Source organism: Megascapheus bottae, chromosome 4 (genome assembly GCF_031878675.1).
Source record: "Megascapheus bottae isolate mThoBot1 chromosome 4, mThoBot2.hap1, whole genome shotgun sequence".
In the NCBI taxonomy this organism is placed as follows: Eukaryota; Metazoa; Chordata; class Mammalia; order Rodentia; family Geomyidae; genus Megascapheus; species Megascapheus bottae.
The window spans coordinates 74,641,594-74,655,317 of record NC_143512.1 but is presented as its reverse complement, the minus strand read 5'-3'; the positions used below and the strand labels follow the sequence as shown (position 1 = coordinate 74,655,317).

Below are 13,724 nucleotides of genomic sequence, written 5' to 3'. Positions count from 1 at the left end.
AGAGACGAAAAACAAAACAACAACAAAACAAACTCTTATACAGCTGTTAAGACTGTAAAGGATATGCTGTAAGTGAGTTGTCTATAAATTTGGAGTATGAAGGATCCCATTGGCATATTGTTATTTAAATAATTATTATTGCATTTTTAATCCTAGTTCTAGGACTTGAACTCAGGGCCTCAGCACTGACCATGACCTTTTTTCTTAAGACTAACACTCTACCACTTGAGTCATAGGTCTACTTCTGACTTTTACAAGTTCACTGTAGATAAGAATCTCATAGACTGTCTTTCCTGGGGGCTGGCTCTGAACATGATTCTCAGATCTCATTCTCCCGAGTAGCTAGGATTACAAGCATGTGCCACTGCCGTCCAAATGTGTTGGGAATATAACATCAAAGCTATCTAGGAAGTAAAACCTCATATACAGACAGCTGTTTCTGATTGTTCTTACTTCACTGCCAATTTACTTCAGGTTGCTAGAAAATAATACTTGTGAAAAAGTAGTCTAGACTTCATTGGTATACTATGGCTTTAGTTTTGCTTAGCATTATGATTATCTTCATCTTCACTTCCATGTGCATCAGTCTATAGAACAGACAAGCACTATCCACTCCTCCTTTCTAAACACTAAGTGATACTACATCCAGAATCAATTCAATGTGCCAAATATAATTACTAGGGTAGAAGAATGACTGATGTCATTTTAAGTTCTTGCAATTTCATACTCAAACCCACCTATCCTCACTTGTATATCATTTCCTTCTCTCTTACATATAAACACAGACCGACTTCACTTCACTCTCAGTTCATTCTTGTCATGATGAGCTCATCCAGGGCTTACTAAATAGATTTTTTTCTTTTCTGTGAATGCATCAGTTAACCTTCAAAAAGCAGGGAGTTTATTTTAAATCAGTCCCAGTGCTGTTCAATAACTTGGGTCTGAAATGGATGTAAAAAGAAAATGTAAAAAGGGCTGTGGATAATTTAGTATGATTTACAGTTATTGAGGAATTTTGACATACTATGAAATATATCCTAGTGAACCGGAACCCAAATTAGTTAGTGGCATCACAATCACTCTTGTGAAGGAGGATCTTAGCTTCCTAAATAAAAATAACCCTTTAGAGCATGAGATCAGCCCAGCTTACAAACAATTGCACTTTCCCTAAGGACACAGGAGCAGTGACCTGAGCGCCATTAAGCCTTGCATTATGAAATAGGATGGGGATTTATTTGCTATCTATCTTCAGAATATGACCCATTTGCACCCTGAGTGCAAGTGCACTCATTACAGAATTCACAAATGGATAAGGTCAAAGATATTGCTAGGAAATCAATCAATATTGCTTTGTTTTCATTAAACATTAATAAACGTTATAGATTCTACATGGAAGGAACTGTGAAATAGAATAAGTTCTCGGACAAAGTATTGTAGTATAGTTGGTAAATTACAGTACGTGAACAGAATATGTGATGTATGCATTTATTGAGGGCTAAATATGGATCCCAGCTATTGCTAGGAGGTATGTTCTCTGGGGGGGGGGGCTGTGCAGGAGGGGCTAATGTTCCTCTCTTTTTAGACTTAAAGAGACATAGAAATTAGTAACAATAATTTAAACAATTGATTGAAATATTATGAATCATAGGAAAGAATGAAGGTACATAATGAAACAGGATTTGCTCTCAACATGACATTTGAGATGATGGATTAAGAGAAAAGTAGTACGCTTTCAATAGATGGACTGGAAGTAAGGGAAAATTCCACACAGAAGGCAGAGCATGCTCAAATGTGGACAAAGCCTTAGGGAACTGAGAGGAGGCTACTGTGACTGTCACTGAAATAGCAAAGGGGAGGGAAGAAGATGGTCAGAAATAGAAGCTGAAGACCTAAATGGGTGCCAGCTTGAGGATTTATTTTGGATTATGTTCTTAACACTAAACAGCAAGAAGCCATGCTATTTGGTATCTAGCGTTAGGATGAGATTCCCATTCGAATTCAACAATCTCTTGCCTATCAGTGTGGTAAGGGGGAGTGTGTTAGAATACAGATCAGATAAATTGGTGATTGAAAGTGTTTGTTGATGTGGAGACAGAGAAAACGCAGACATTAAGATTATTAGGGCTCAATATCTGGTATAAACTAATATTAGCATGTTATATCCCTGACTTCTTCATATTCAGATTTTAAAATCTTCACCTTTAGTTTGATATCACTTGGTATTTAAATCCTTGAGACCTGTTTAGGTTTAAATGAGTACAAAGGTGAGTAAAGGACAAAAACAATATATGGCAAAAAAGGATGAAGCTGCCAAAAAGCACTCCAGGATAGAGAAACAAGAGATTTATCCTTTTTGCTATTGATTTTAATGTGCTATGTGAACTCATTTCCTTATTGTTGTTTTTCTTTTCTTTTTCTCCCATTTATGGCTTATTCTCTGTTGCTGCTCCATCTGACTTTGGTACCTGTTATATTGTATACACCTTTATTTGTTTATTTGAATCAGGGAAGGGAAGGACAAAAATGAGATAATGAAACAAAGGATGAACTAATGTAACAGCTATATTCACAAGACAATATGTTGGAAATGAACTTTACAACTTGGGAGGGAAAGTGGGGGAAAAGAGATGGGAAGGGGTAACAATGTTCAAGAAGTAATGTACTCACTACCTTGTGAATGTAGCTATAACCTCTTTATACTTCACCCTGATAATTTTTTACAAAGAAATGAATATGATTGATTCTTAATAGCATAGTAAAAGGAAAATAAAAACATCTCTCTCTTTCTGTCTCTGTCTCTCTCTACCTCTGCCTCTGTATGTCTATATCTTTCTGTCCCCCTCTGCCATATGAGGATACAGAGAAAAATCAGTTTTCTATGCATTAAAAACTATGACTTTATGACAATTAACAGGAACAGAATCTGCTATAACTGTTTTGATTTTCTGGCTTTGAGAACCAGAAAACAAACGGCTGCATTTAAGTCACCAATCTGTGATATTTTTCACATAGTCACCAGAGCTGACTTAGACAATATTCAAACAAATGGAAGACAGAAATGGGAAGTCAGTTGTCTAGGATGATTTTCAGAGAACTCTGAGAAATACATCTCAGGGAGGCAGCCACATAGAGGTTTAGCTTTGGTGGGTGGGGAGCCATAATTACACATTCACCCACTGCCAAGTGGGGTTTGGAACAGCTTTTGAAATGGAAAGCAATGGTGTCAGTGAAACCCCCACATTTACAGCTCTGGTAATGGGAAGAGGCATCTGAGTTAAAGCTCCTCTTTGGGAATCATCGATTTTAGACAATAATTAAAGGCGTGTGTGACAGTCCTCAGTATATAGGCCTAGAGAAAGAAAGGGGGAAATAAAGAGCCTGCAATCTCAACCTACTTCTCACTTTACTCACTTTATCAAAACAAAGATGATTGTAACAATGAAGCCTGGAAGGGAGAGAGGAAGGAGTGAAGCAGTCTCTCATCTATGACACCTACAGTTTTCTTAAAGAATTGTTCTGGAGACATCATGCCTAAGGCACTGAGAGATTAAGAAAGATGAAATCTAAAGAGTACCCATGGATTTTCTGACAAGGAGGACATGAAACCCCAAATAAAATAATTACATTGCAGCAATGACGTCTGATATGAGACTAGAGTGGGGAATCTTGTCAAACTTACAAAATAAAATCGAACAACTTTCTGATGGAGGTAAATGTAGAGATCGCTTAATATTCTCTCTTTCAATACTCTCTCTACCTCCCACATGTACTTCTACTTCCAAGTGAGAAAACGAAGAGTTGAATGCTTTGCCCAGTTATTTATGCTAGGTAATGAATTTATGGACAGCAGATACCAGGAGAAAACTCAATGTGTAAAAGGAATCATGATGAAAAGTTGAATATTTGCATTTTGCCTGAAGAAAAAGGGGCACCCAGCCGAAAATTAGATTTTTTTGGAGCACATTGGCAGCTTGTGATGCATTTGATTTAAACAATGACAGGGAAAATATGACTATATTTTAAAGAAAAAACAACTATTTTTGCCTATTATTTTGGAGAAAATGAATCAAAAGTTATAGGAGAGAGAGGGAGAGAGAGAGAGAGAGAGAGAGAGAGAGAGAGAGAGAGAGAGAGAGAGAGAGAGAGAGAGAGGCCCTGCTAACTGATGACAACAACAGCATAGATAATATTCTAATTATTTACTAGGAGAGAATCAAGTCTATTATAATACCATCTAAAATTACAAAACTGTAAGTGTGATGAGAAGATGAACATGCAATATTTACCTAAGAGCTGTATCAGTTAAAGGAATGGCTATCTTATGGTTTTGAAAAATGAAAAGGAAGTAGGGAAATAAGGAAATGGTAGTAAATGTGAAGAGTTACAAACACCCCTTATAAAGGTTAGCTATGGACCAATGGTTGTTGTCCTAGTTTCATGAGAGTCTAAGAAAAGAGGACTCATGATTCCAGGCAAGCCAAATGAAAGGCCTTGTATCTGCACCTTATTGAAGAAACTGAACATAGTCACGTGCATGTGTTATTCCAGATAGGATCAGAATCAAAATAAACATGAGCTTAACTCCAAAGGGTCAAGGCCATGGCTCAATAATAGAGCACTAGTCAAGCAAATGTAAGAGGTTGAGCTCAAACTGTATTACTGAAATGAATAAAGAAAACTGTTGACAAGTACTAAGACTAAAAGCATCTTTCAGCATTCTGAATCTTGAGTGACTTTAGCTTGCCTGGACACTTTGGCTAACACCCAGACAACCCACTGTTTTTTCTTGGATGCAATGTGCATAAGAAGTTTTAGAACTGATGCATAACAATGGAAGTGAAAGGAGGTACCTAAGGAAGAGAGCAAGCCCTCATGAGCCCATGTGAATTTCTACATAGATGGGGTAGTAATGCCAAGTGAAATGGTGGAAAGCTCACTCTTAGGCCAGGAATTGGAAACTCCTTTGAGGCATTTGAAGCAGAATGTTGAAATGTCCCCATTTCTGTGCAAGTAAATTGTGTCACCATGGGTGATTTCCTTGTTCTTATGTAACCAGGGTACAGATGTAGGAATAGAGAAAGAATGGGGTTTACTGAAGGGATTAGAAAAATTCATGATAATTACTGTTACATGGAATGAAAAAAGTAAGATGACAACTGATAGAATCACAATTTAATTCTTTTGGCTTCCAGCAAATTTACTTTTCAAGATACGGAGTAAAATCACTATGAAAAACTATTCGCAGTCAGCTTATTTCAAAATATTATTTAAGACATTAGTGAGGAAACTATGTAGAGACTTCGCTGGATCAGTGTCTGCAAAACAATGTGGAATGGTATACTCATGTGGAGAGCGAGGCAAGTTTATCATGCATTTGTCTTGATACTTTAAAATAGCCAATAACACTGCACACAGCTAGCTGAAAATACTGAAATCATCAATGTCATTTACCACAGAAAGAAAAACGGAATTGAAATAGGTCCCATTATATCTGTTTTATGGTAATGGGCAATTAATGGGGACAACCCACTTTATAAAGATATGTCTTCTCCTTAAGGTCATGTATCCATTCTGCATCAGAATTTTGCTTATTTTTTAATATTTGGAGTTATCAATTTATAACCATATTTGATTGTGTGTATATACATATACCCATATATTTATATACACTGTTAATTTTCTAAAACTAGATTCAATTATAGTAGATAGATAATTTCTATAGTACATAGATTTGTAAATATGCATGCAATATACATTGTTACAGCTTATAGTTTTAGTCTGTAGTTATATAAAATGACAATCTTATGTATATGTATATGTGCTTAGGAGGAAATAGACTGTATAAATATCCATTTTACACATCCAAGTACATTTTTAATCTTTTTCATGTGGGCCAATCTTTATAAAAGTGAATGGTTAATATTTTAGGTTAAATGAAAGAAATCATCAAACAATTAGTATTTTTGTAGATGCTTTAACACATGCTGTGTTTTTTGCAAGACCCAAGTCAATATTTGCCAAGCAAATACTACTACCCAGTTCACAGCTTTGCAAGAGCTGGAGATCATACCTCTGGGAATAAACACATAAATATAAATAATCAAATTTTCTGCTGAAATCAACAACACAGTAGCAGATGTAAACAGGCACTCCACAACTCTCTTTGATACTGTTGAAACTTTTATTCTAACTATTGGTAATATCCTACTTGAAGGTGAGGAAAAAATTGCTCTGCAACATAAATGCCATAGTTTCATAAGTGAAGATATCTTTGTACTTAGTATAAATACCCTCTTGGAAAGAAAGTGGTTTGTGAGAGCTTTGATGTTGCTCTAAAACATACTGTCTTCTTTAAAGAACTGTATAAAAGTGGCAGTTTGCTCTGATTCTGTCTTTGAGTTCCTAGGCCCTTAGAAACTCCTCTAATGGTTTTCTTTTGAAGAAATCTGTATCTTCTCTGTTTTATACCAGTGTGTCTCTTGGATGTCTTTTCTCTAGCTTCTTTCCTCCTCAGTATTTTCAATCTTAGCCTCTGATCCTCAAAAGCAGAAGCCTTATCAGCTTACCGAGTTTAGAAAGAAGATAAGGAAAACCAGTGGATTACATCAGTAATCCCAGCTGATCTAGAGGCTAAGATCTACCTACCAAGGTTTGAAGCCAGCCCAGGTAGCAAAGTATCTACAATGTTTATCTCCAAATATTCACCTGAGAAGCAGAAGTAGAGCTGTGGCTCAAGGTGGTAGAGTGTTGACTTTAAGTGAAAATATCCACAGGAAGAGCACTGGGCCCTGAGTTCAAGACCCATGATTGACCAGAAAAAAAAAAAAGATTAATTGTTAAAGGAAGTATCTTCTCATTTGAAAGAACAAATGATAGGCCATAATTACCATATTTTTTTAAAAAAATAGTTACAGATATATAACATAAAATCTACTACTTATCAGTGGATATAGAAATATCCTTAGAATTTGCTCTCAGAGACCAGAATTAAAATTTTTAATGGTAATATCTTTGAATTTTACTACTTAAAGATTAAATTATCTAAATAAATCATTTTAAAAATGATTCATATAGATGTGCATATTTTCACACAGCAGCCTAAGCCGTTCTATTTGAGCTGCATAGTTTTATGCATTCTCATCTGCTTATTTATTTATATATTTATTAATTTTGCCAGTCCTGGGCTTGAGCTCAGGGTCTGAGCACTGTCCTTGGGTTTGATTCCTCAGATCAACATGCATAGGAAAAAGCCAGAAGTGGTGATGTGGCTCAAGTGCTGGAGCTCTAACTCTGAGAAAACAAAAAAACAAACAAATAAAAAAACAATTAAAGGCCGGGAGATTATTCTAGTCGTAGAGTGCTTGCCTAATATGCACGAAGACCCAGATTTGATTCCTCAGTACCACATACATAGAGAAAAGCCCGGAGTGGTGCTGAGGTTCAAGTGGAAGACCTCTAGCCTTGAGAAAGTCCAAGGACAGTGCTCAGGCCCTGAGCTCAAGCCCAGGACTGGCAAAACAAAATTAAAAATAGATATTCCCTATGGTCCAGCTAAATCACTACTAGGCATCTATGCTGAGCATCTTAACCCAGGATATGATAAGGACACCTACAGAGCCATGTTCATTGCAGTACTATACACAATAGCCAAGCGAACGGAAAAACCCAGATGCCCCACTACAGATGAATGAATATCAAGAATGTGGTACATATATATAATGGAATTCTACATAGCCAACAGACAAGACAAAATAATGGCATTTGCTGGGAAGTGTATGAAATTAGAGCGAACCATGTTGAGTGAGAAAAGTCAAGACCAAAGGACCAAAAACTGCATAGTCTCCTTGATACATGGATATTAGTTGAAAACAGTACAAGATCAATGATTCAGTATTTGGGTACTTAAGGTCATTGACATAATCTTGGAGATATACAAATAACTACCTACACATAAAAATCTATGATGGGACATATATTCTGTAGACACAATGTTATATAGATTGATATGTATCTATGACATACAAACTCTCAGCTTAATTTTAATTTTTTTCTTAAATTCATATACTAGTATCTGTTTTTTAATAGTAAAACTTTATATATCGAATATATGCAATTGAAGGATACAATCCTTGCTCTTTAAAGATCTAGGAAAAGTGTTAATAACTTGTTTATGGTTATTTGTATCTATCTACAGCTTGAGATTGCAGTCTATAAACACTTTTTGTAATCTAATGTAATAAACTATATTTCATCAACTGGTGATGCAAACTGGGGGAACTCAATCTGGGAATTATAGTTTAATGAAAAGGTCTGAAATCATCATTTTTCCTATCAAAATAAATGTGTCATTTACAATAAAAAAAGAAAACCTAGGCAAGTACTGTGCCAGTGAGCTCACTCACATATCCAAATTTCTGGGTCATGATTTTCTATAATAAATGTGAAAGAAGAAATAACCCTCTAAATATTGTGAAATTAAGCTAACTCAATCAACAATAATTCCTCTTATTTTTTGGATTACATTGACAATATTTCTTCACAATAGAGAATGTCTTAACAATTGATTAATAATATGCTTTATGTTTCTAATTTTTCTCCTAACAGAACTTTTAATTAGAAAGGGTTGCTTTATAGTACTTGAGTTCAACATCTTTGTAACTCTAAATTCTGACTTTCTTTAAAACCTGAAAAGCTTCAAAATCACCTATAAGAATTCCATTTGTCTATCATCATCATTATTTGATTTTAATATCAGAAATTGTCAAATTCAAAATATATGGAGACAAAAATCTAGAAATGGCCTGAGAGTGTAGCCTAGTGGTACAGTGAGTACTTGCCTAGCATGCATGAAGCTTTGGATTTGATTCCTCAGTACCACTTACACAGAAAAAGTCAGTAGTCCCATTGTGGCTCAGGTGGCAGAGAGCTAGCCTTGAGGAAAAAAATGTCCAAAAATAGTGTACAGGCCCTGAGTTCAAGTCCCAGGACTGCCAAAAAAAAATCTAGATACAACATTTGTTCCAGAATTTTGATGTATATCCAAATAAAAAAAGTCAACATATCAAGAATATATGAATTTCCACACTTACTGCACAGATATTAAGAATAATATGCCAGGCACGGTGGCTCACACCTATAGTCCTAGCTATTCAGGAGGCTGAGATCTGAGGAAAAAGGTTCAAAGCCAGCCTGGGCACAAAAGTACCTGAGACTCTTATCTCCACTTAACCTCTAGAAAATAGGAAGTGGGGCTTGGCTCAAAGTTAGGGTGGTAGCCTTCAAATGAAGAGCTTAGGGACAACACCCAGGCCCAGGAGTATGGTGATATCCTTGAGCTGAATGGCTCAGGGACAGTGCCCAGGCGGAGTTCAACTTCATGACCCAATTATCCTATGTGCTCTGTATAAGAAAATTTAATATATATGTGTATTTTACATACATATAATTCATGTGTGTGTATATATACGTGCTCTACATAAGAAAATCTAATATATATTACTAAAAAAAGTAAATTACTATTACTAAAGATTGGGAATTGGAGTGGGTGGGAAAATGGATGTTTGTATGGAGTATGTAATGTATGTAGGTAAGCAACTACTCTGCAGAACCTCTCTAACATTCAACTGATGCATGCAAATTAAAAAAAAACATTTTTGAAGCAAATTTAATTTTCCAAAAATGTATATAAACAATTCTAGATGACACTTCATTGGGCACAATTAAACAAGAAACCAGGACTTGACAATGGATCAAGATAAGATGAAAATCTTGTGTGCAAGACATAAGCAGGATGCACCAGCTTTGGCCCAGCTAGCAATTTAATCTCATTGCTGTGACTACTACCTCTCTGTCTTCGAGCACCAATTTATTTCAAAGCAGTCAATATTTATTAATAACCCACCTAACACATATAACCTTTCTTCATTTACCTCCATCATTAGAGACACAGAACAAAGTAAAAGCCCACAAACCTGCATATGAGTAAATGAACACACACAAAAAGAGAAATCACTGCAAGGTAAATATAAGATAATTTAACAACTGTTGTGAATTAAAACTAAAATTAAGTTAGTATTTTAGACACAGTAAATAAATTCTGTAAGACCAAACTTTCACACACACACACACACACACACACACACACACACACACACACACACACACACTACCCTGCTAACATGGATAAAAGGGCCTAGTCTGGTAGTATATACCTTTAAGCCCAGCCATGTGGGATGCAGTAAAATGACTATCATCTTGCTCTGAAATTGGTCTCTCTGAACAATGACTATGTTTCCTTTCCCCCAAAATAGGCTTGGCTGGTTATAACTCCAGGAATGTGTGCCTAATTAGCAAGTGTGAGACTTTAGTTCAAACCAATGTACAATAACTAAATAAATGAAGTAAAATAAATAAAGATACAACAAGAAAAATCATTTATCTTCTAAAGCAAGAAATGCCATTATAATAATCAAGTAAAAGTAAAACACAAAAGCTTTAAAGTATGGTTATATTCCTTTTAAAATATACATAACAAAAGAAACAAAATAAAAGGCAGAAGAGAAATCGATCTCAGCTTCTGTCAAATGAAAGGAACTGCTATGACCTCGAATGTGATCTTGCTAAAAATAAAAGGAAATTCAACAGAAAAGTCACCACACAATAGAAATATTTGACCACAAAAGAAGTAAGATAAACTTATGATAAAGTGTACAGGTGTTACCTTAATTAGAGAAATAACAATAAACACTTTATGATGCTTACTTTTCATTTGATAAATGCTCCCAATTATTCTAAACTCTCTTGACTAACCTATGTGATAACAGCAAAATCATTAATCTCTCAACTTTAATTTTTATATTATACTTATCAAGAGATATTCTGTATTCAAACAGAGGCTCTATAATGCCTTTTGTGATTTTTTTGGTGTGGGGGGGTGGGCCATGGGGCTTTTACTCTGGGCCTGGGCACTGTCCCTGAGCTCTTAAACTGAAGGTTGCCACCCTACCCTTGAGCCACAGCCCCACTTCCTGTTTTCTAGAGATTAATTGGAAATAAGTTTCATGGCTGTGTAGTGCCAGGGCTGGCTTTGAAACTTGATCCTCAGATCTCAGCCTCCTGAATAGCTAGGGTTGCAGGCATAAGTCACCACACCCCGCCCTTCTGTGATTTTTAATAATATCAAATGATTCTGCTCCATATTTTGGGCAGTTCTGGGCTATGAAGAAGGTATGTCTGATGACTGGGAATGTGAAAGTGGAAGGCTTGGAAGATAACATGTATTGCTGAATTGTCAGTTTTATGGATGGACTATGTATTCTCTTAGCAAATGAATCTCGGGTCACAGGGAGAGAATTTCTGTTTTTTATTCAGGGCAATTAGTCCTATCCCTTTAATATTAAAAAAAAACAATGAAAATTATCTGATAAAAAAACTGTAAAACTGTGTTTCTTATTCTATGTAAGTCCAGGTGTGTTCTGCTCTATGAAGGTTAACAACATCCCTCATGGGTATTGCCCTGGCATGGTTGAATGAGCTTGCAATTACTGTAAAATGGTGCTTAAAAATGATTGAAATAAGCCCTCAGAAATGTTAAATGTAGAAGCATGAAACCTTTTCTTAGTGAAAGAATTTTGTATATATTACAGGAGATCAAGTCTGTCATACTCGCATCAAATATTACCAGGCTGCTCAATTTTGTCTTTGATCCTAACAGATCTATGTTTTTGACATAAAAATCAACCTCAGGGCTGAGAGGTTGGCCTAGTGGTAGAGTGCTTGCCTAGAAGCACAAAGACCAGGGTTCAATTCCTTGGTACCACATACATAGAAAAAAGCTGGAAGTGGTGCTGAGGCTCAAGTGGTAGAGTTCTAACCTTGAGAAGTCCAAGGACAGTGCTCAGGACCTGAGCTTAAGCCCAGCTCTGGCAAAAAAAATAAAAGCAACCCCAATGACTTTTCCCTCAATCTGTTGATACCAAGCTCCTTGTCATTTTGTGGCAAAAAATACATTAATTTAATGAAATGCTATACACTTTTGTGAATTTACTTTTACTCTTCCTCACCTTTACATGAATTGGTCTTTTATCCCTGAAATGTTGTTCAAATCTGATTAATTTTGTGAATCTTGGAGACACTTATTTTCCCATTATTCTCCTAGAAAATATATGAATAATAAATATTAAAGACTAAAAGAAACAAATAATAACAAGAAATGTCTTTTCTTAGTAGCATGGCTAATAAAGTCCTTTGGTCTGAGATACTGACAAGAATGAAAGTAATTTTACATACTCTACCATTTTTCTATGTTTCACATTATAATAATGTATCTTTTCTCCGGTAGCTTTAGATTTTTTCATGCCCTTCTAAGTATGAATTTTTGACCACCCTCCAATAGTAAATTGGTATCTTGGTCTTTTCTGCTATAATCTCATCGGTCCTGGTAGGACTGAAGTGACAATGGGACCTGTAAGATTAGGATATAGAAGACCAGCTCCTTCCTATCTGTTCTCTGAACAGGTAAATCCTGGGGTTACTGCGATATAAGGAACCACAGTGACATGCTGATGGTATGTAGGACCAAGTGATTTCTGTTCAATCCCAACTTCATGCACAGTAGTGAGGAGAGTTCCATTCACTGAAGTCATCAACTGGTTACAACCTCGTGGTCCCTTCCCATCTTTTTGTTGAGATGGTCAGGAAGCAAAGATCATCATTTCTGCATTCTGCCAGATTTCCTGATGAATTTTAGGAGGTTTTGTGTGTGTGTGTGTGTGTGTGTGTGTGTGTGTGTGTGTGTACACTAGATCTTTAAAGTTTTTGGTCAATCAGTTGACTCACACCTCCACTTCCAGATCCTGCTGAACTGACTATGACAATGTGATGTACGTTGTTGCTTTTTATTTTTTATCAGTAAGTATGTAGTGGTCTGCATCATTAGGCAATTGAGGAGGACAATTTTTCTTAAATAATGTGTCAGTCATTTATTGCTTCAGGTGATTTTCCTTATGAAATCTCAAATCTCATTCAGGAGGCAGAAATATGAAGCATTATGTGACCATGGACCTTCAAATCTAATGAAAACATAAGGCTGCTCCCTTATCCAGAGCAGAGAGAGAAAATCCAGGTAGTTTCTCTTTTTCTCAGAGCCATATCTCTGATGCAGGCACCAGAACTATGCTGGATAATATATAGACTAACAATGCAGTTATTTATAAAGCACTGAACATCACGCTCAAAGGTCTTTAGAAGATCTGCAGCCATCCTTACAGGATTTCCTATTATATCACAATGTACTGTTCTCAAAGGGACAGTTTTTGAACAATTCCTATTTAGGCCCAAGAAATTCTGATGATGACTTAAAGCTGTTATTCACTTCTTCCAGAGAAAAGAAAAATCTGCAGATTAAGTGCAACAGGCCTGGCAGGGGGCAGCAGATGCAAGGGTGTCTCTGCGTGCTGAGCAGGGGTATAGCTGTGAGATAATTCCATTTTAGTGGGCAATGTTGTTGTTCGTCCAATTGTATTCTACAGAATGTAAATGTTATACAATGATAAACATAAATAAAATCGTGAGCAGCCACGACTTTATATTCATCACTAGTAGCATGTACACACCCATATATGTGCAGGTGATTATATATTATGGGACTCACACAGAGGCATGCTCCTCTATGTGAAATCTTCCATCTGAATCAACAGTTCAGTATATAGTCTGCCCTCTCTTCA

The 13,724-nt window shown here is 36.1% G+C and overlaps 1 protein-coding gene across 1 annotated transcript in view; it reads right to left on the bottom strand.

Annotated features, from left to right (window-relative positions):
- The window catches only part of Cdh18 (cadherin 18), a 355,549-nt gene that overhangs the window by 282,465 nt on the left and 59,360 nt on the right, over positions 1-13,724 (bottom strand). The window lies entirely within an intron of this gene.